At 43.8% G+C, this 6,291-nt stretch overlaps 1 pseudogene across 1 annotated transcript in view; it reads right to left on the reverse strand.

Moving 5' to 3' along the window:
* Nucleotides 1-1,039: 1,039 nt before the first annotated feature.
* Nucleotides 1,040-6,291, reverse strand: part of LOC308163825 (signal peptide, CUB and EGF-like domain-containing protein 1) — a 54,156-nt pseudogene continuing 48,904 nt past the window's right edge. The window contains exons 9-11 of the transcript in view: nucleotides 6,092-6,291; nucleotides 4,752-4,850; nucleotides 1,040-2,345 (exon numbers count right to left, since the gene is read on the reverse strand). The exon at nucleotides 6,092-6,291 is cut by the window's right edge and continues 16 nt beyond it. The product of the transcript in view is annotated as a signal peptide, CUB and EGF-like domain-containing protein 1 (transcript). The remainder of the gene's footprint in view (nucleotides 2,346-4,751; nucleotides 4,851-6,091) is intronic.

Consider the following 6,291-nt stretch of genomic DNA (forward strand, 5'->3'; position numbering starts at 1 on the left):
CACATCATAAAAAAGAACAAAATTGCCAACCACAACTATGCGGATGACACTCAAATCTACATAGCCCTCTCACCGAACGACTATAGTCCCATTGACAATCTCTGTAATTGCATTGAGCAAATAAACGCCTGGATGACACACAACTTCCTCCAACTAAACAAGGACAAAACAGAGATAATTGTATTCGGTGCACCTAACAAAAGATCGAAAGTCAGTGCAAAACTTGATTCTCTCTCTTCAATCTAAAAAGGGTTAGGGTTACCCAGAACCCTAACCCTAACCCAGTAATTCTAGACTCTGATCTAAACTTCAACAGCCACATAAACTTGATAACTAAATCAGCCTACTATCACCTGAAAAACATAACAAGAATGAGAGGTTTCATGTCCAAGCAAGACCTTGAAAAACTCATCCATGCATTTGTTTTCGAGTAGACTTGATTATTGTAATGGTCTACTAACAGGCCTATCTAAAGGAGCTGTTGATAAATTGCAGCTCATCCAAAATTCCGCTGCTAGGGTCCTAACAAAAACAAAGAAATTTGAACACATTACACCAATCCTGAGATCCCTGCACTGGCTACCAGTCTCTCAGAGAATTGAATAAAAAATCCTCCTAATTACATACAAATCACAAAATGGTCTTGGACCAAAATACACATCAGATCTCCTCCCACCCTATATTCCCGCAAGGTCCCTAAGGTCAGCTGAGGCTAATCAGCTAATCATTCCAAGAGTAAAAACAGAACACGGTGCAGCAGCTTTCAGTCACACTGCTGCATGCTCCTGGAACAAACTCCCTGAAGAAATCAAACAGGCCCAAACCCTTAAAATATTTAAATCTACCGTAAGCTAAAAACCTTAATTAATTTGTTTTATCTATTTACTACTTATATTTGCTTTTAGTCATTGTAATGTTTATTTTCTTACTCTGCTGCTCTTGCTGTATTTTTAAATAATGCAAGTAAAGCACTTTGAATTGCCCCTGTTGTATGTACAAATAAACTTGCCTTGCATTGCTTGGTCAGAATTAAAGGTTACAAATCAGTCAGTGTGATTGACAGGAGAGATGATCAGAGGGGCAGAGTTTTTACCACCATCATTAGTACAGGGGCTGAAGAATGGATAGAGTTTCTCAGTGAAGGTGCAGCCAGTGAAAGAGTAGATCAGAGACCTGGCCTCCACATCATAAAAGGAGACCTGGCCCTCCTCATAATCCACAAACACCCCCACCTTCTGGGGCTTCTCTCTCAGGGACAGGTGGACAGCATTAGCGTGGTACTCATTTCCATTCCTCAACACGACAGTCCAGTATCCATCCTTAGGGTTCAGTGTTATCTTCCCCTTCCTGTTGATGGACTCTCTGGCCACTCCTACATCCCACTTAGTCTTCTCCTTCACCTCCACTTCATAGTAAAACCTCCCTGAGGAAACCTCCCAAGACAGAGACACCACTAGAAAACCTCTCTGCGTTATCAAGGACATTCTTACATGTGTCTCCATGTCTAACTTGTTTCCCATCCTCAGACAGAATGAGATAGGGATGTGCTGTATCAGGGTCCAGAGTCACGTCCACTGCATACTGCTGAATCGTGTTCAGCTCAGCATCACACAACTTCTTCACTTCACTCATAAATGTCTCCTCCAGCTGAGACACAGCTCTCCTCACAGTCCCCACATTGAGATCACTGTGAACACTGACCTCAGACCAGTCCTTGGTGTGTGGAGGGGTGGAAAGGGATGGGAAGCTCTGCAGGAGGTGGAGGTGGTCCTCAGTGTGTGAGAGCTGCTCCAGCTCAGTGCTTCTCCTCTTTAGCTCAGTGATTTCCTGCTCCAGCTCTTTAATCAGCCCTTCAGCCCGCCTCTCTGCTGCTTTCTGCCTGTCCTCAATCACGTCAAGGAGCTCAGCCTGGCTTCTCTTCATGGAGTCCACCAGAGCAGTGAAGACCTGTATGCTGTCTGCTAACTCTCTCTCTGCATCTCTGTTGTTGAGCTGCATGGAGTGTTTGATCTTCTTAATCTTCTGCAGTCGTTCCTGGATCATCTGCTGAACATCTGCCTCTGTCTTCCCCAGCTGAGCCTTCCTCTCTTCAGTCGTGACTCTCATTGTCTTGAATTTCTGTACGATCTCTCTAAACGTTGTGTTGACGCGAAGCTCAGGTCTTCTATAGAACGTTTCCTTACACAATGGACATTGGCACAATTCACTGGTGTCCCAGTATCCTTTGATACAGACCATGCAGAAGTTGTGTCCACATGGAGTAGAGACAGGGTCAGTGAACACATCCAGACAGACAGAACACAGGAACTGCTCCTCAGACAGAAGAATGCTGGAGGAAGCCATATCTAGAGAGACCAGAGGTGACACCATGAAGCATTTCCTGGAATCAATCAGATCTCGATAGTTTCAGCTATGGAGCTGTCAAGACTGTCTTATGAGATTATACAGCAACCAATAATGATAACATTATTCTACATCACATAGAAAATAGTCCTTCAAGCAAATCAAGAAGTTTTACATACTGAACTGTCTAAAAATAAACTATCATAAACTAGAGAGACCAAAGGTGACACTATAAAGCTATAACACCAGAGCTAGTCAGCTGACCATAATAACACTGAGAAAAGATTCAGCTTTACTTGTCAAGTTCACCTTGTAACACAAACCCAATCTTTTCTATAAATATTTCAGTGTAAAAATAAATAAATAAATAAACATCTTCCAATGTTACCACTTATTTTTAATTCAAAAAGGCGACATTATCCAAAAGTAGAAGTGTTCAACACAGATGATGAATACAGGTAAAGCTTTGATCACGCTAACGTCTACTTTCAAATATCCAGGTCTTATCTACTCACCTGAGTGGGTGTGCTGTATGCTGACACTAACTATCTTTATAGAGATTGCTGAAGAAACAGCGAGTTTGCTCCCGTGGCTGACTTATCAACCTCTCCACTTTACTGTCACTTAAGGACAGTGACATCACAAGGCCACACCTTCCACAACGCTGCTGTGCTGTGTGTCCACCACACTGCTGCTCTTAAAGGTGCAGAACAGAGTTCTTGTCTTTACACTGAGCTGAACTCTCAAGAAGTCAGAAGGAAATTACCCCCTATGATGTCATAAAAAAAAATACATGAATAAATAACACATATTTCCACAACATTCTAACAGATAGACTAAAAGCCTGGGTAGGACTTTTGGGCACTGCTCTAAACTGGTTTAGATCCTACCTACAGGACAGAAACTACTATGACTCCATTGGCGACTTTGTCTGACCAAATTAAAATGACATGTGGGGTTCCCCAAGGGTCAATCATGGACACATCATAAAAAAGAACAAAATTGCCTACCACAACTATGTGGATGACACTCAAGTCTACATAGCCCTCTCACCGAACGACTATAGTCCCATCGACAATCTCTGTAATTGCATTGAACAAATAAATGCCTGGATGACACAAAACTTCCTCCAACTAAACAAGGACAAAACGACAAAACGATAATTGTATTTGGTGCACCTGACAAGAGATCGAATGTCAGTACAAAACTTGATTCTCTCTCGCTTCAAACAAAAAAACTGGTCAGAAATCTTGGTGTAATTCTAGACTTCAACAGGCACATAAACTCGATAACTAAATCAGCCTACTATCACCTGAAAAACATAACAAGAATGACAGGTTCGCGTCCAAACAAGACCTTAAAAAACGACTGTTTCGAGTAGACTTGATTATTGTAATGGTCTACTAACAGGCCTATCTAAAGGAGCTGTTCGTAAATTGCAGCTTATACAAAATGTCGCTGCTAGGGTCCTAACAAAAACAAAGAAGTTTGAACACATTACACCAATCCTGAGATCCCTGCACTGGCTACCAGTCTCTCAGATAATTTAATAAGAAATACTCCTAATGACATACAAATCACAATGGTCTTGGACCAAAATACATATCAGATCGCCTCCGACCCTATATTCCCGCAAGGTCTCTAAGGTCAGCTGAGACTAATCAGCTAATAATTCCAAGAGTAAAAACAAAACACGCTTTCAGTCACGCTGCCGCATGGTACTGGAACAAACTCCCTGAAGAAATCAAACAAGCCCAAACCCTAAAAATATTTAAATCTAAGCTAAAAACATTAATGTTTTGCAGCAGTTATGATTAAACACTAACACTTCTATTTATGTCTTTTTATCCATGAACTATTATCTTATTTAACGTTTTATCTATTTACTTATTACTTATATTTGCTTTTTATTTATTATCATTTTTATTTTCTTACTAATATATTGAGAGAGAGAGAGAGCATCATTTCCCTTTTACATTTCCATTACAGTCAGAGGCCACAAGGTGGTGCCAAAGCATTGCATTAGTATTAGCACACACACACACTCTGACCTCCCCACACACACCCATACTCTCTCCTACCTCCACACACATACACACACACACACCCTGTAATTCATAATTGTAAGTCGCTTTGGATAAAAGCGTCTGCTAAATGGCAAAATTATTATTAAATTACACACACACTCACACACACTCACACACACACACACACACACACACACACACACACACACACACACACACACACACACACACACACTCTGACATCCACACACACACACACACACACACACACACACACACACTCTCTGACCTCCACACGCACACACACACACACACACACACACACACACACACACACACACACACACTGACCTCCACACACACTCTCTCCCTCTCTCCTACCTCCACACTGGGAGACGTTCTTGGCCCCGGCCAGGCCCTGGGTGTCTGAGGAGGGGCAGGGCTCGCAGGCCAGCTGGCCCGGGGTGTCCTGGTACCACCCTGGAGGACACGACACACACGCCTGCTGCTCCCCGCTGTAGAACGACCCCACGCCACAGCCCACTGACACACACACACACACACACACACACACACACACACACACACACAATGAGCAGCATGTTTTAAACTTTTTTTTAACCCCCCTTCTTCGGGAGACGACTCTAACTAACCCTAACCCTAATATTAATATTTTGTATTATTATTCAATTGGAAACCAATGAAAAGAGCAAAAAAAGGACAAATACAAATACAAATAGAAACAGTTATAGTTAAAGTCATGAGGGAAACCAAGCTGCTTGGAGAACAGAATGAGGAAGAACGACCACACACACACTACACTCATACCCAGTGTTCATTGACAGGAGACTCTATATCCCAGAATGCCGCAGTAACAGTACAGTAACTCACCTATCCCAGAATGCAGCAGTAACAGTACAGGACTCTATATCCCAGAATGCAGCAGTAACAGTAACTCACCTATCCCAGAATGCAGCAGTAACAGTAACAGGACTCTATATCCCATAATGCAGCAGTAACAGTAACATGACTCTATATCGCAGAATGCAGCAGTAACAGGACTTCATATCCCAGAATGCAGCAGTAACAGGACTCTATATCCCAGAATGCCGCAGTAACAGGACTCTATATCCCAGAATGCCGCAGTAACAGGACTCTATCCCAGAATGCAGCAGTAACAGTACAGGACTCTACATCCCAGAATGCAGCAGTAACAGGACTCTATATCTCAGAATGCAGCAGTAACATTCCAGTAACTCACCTATCCCAGAATGCAGCAGTAACAGGACAGGAGTCTATATCCCAGAATGCAGCAGTAACAGGACTCTATATCCCAGAATGCAGCAGTAACAGGACTCTATATCTCAGAATGCAGAAGTAACAGTCCAGTAACTCACCTATCCCAGAATGCAGCAGTAACAGTAACAGGACTCTATATCCCAGAATGCAGCAGTAACAGTCCAGTAACTCACCTATCCCAGAATGCAGCAGTAACAGTAACATGACTCTATATCCCAGAATGCAGCAATAACAGTAACAGGACTCTATATCCCAGAATGCCACAGTAACAGTAACTCACCACACCTCCCCTCCCGGAGCACCTGTCCTGTGCTGCAGGCCTGGGGGTTCTGGGGGTTGTGGGGGTCCAGGCCGGGCCTCTGGGCCACCTCCTACTCTGTCCCAGCATGCAGCAGTACCAGTATAACAGGACAGTAACTCACCACACCTCCCCTCCCGGAGCACCTGTCCTGTGCTGCAGGGTTGAGGGTCCAGGCCGGGCCTCTGGGGGTCCAGGCCGGGCCGCTGGGCCACCTCGTACTCTGTCCCAGACAGCTGGATGAAGAACTGCTGTCTGCTGATGGACCTCCTCAGGCTCCGCATGGCGGCCTGCAGACGCACTCGCCCACGCTCCCGCACACAC

This window comes from Nansenia antarctica (genome assembly GCF_963989245.1).
Source record: "Nansenia antarctica genome assembly, chromosome: 8".
In the NCBI taxonomy this organism is placed as follows: domain Eukaryota; kingdom Metazoa; phylum Chordata; class Actinopteri; order Argentiniformes; family Microstomatidae; genus Nansenia; species Nansenia antarctica.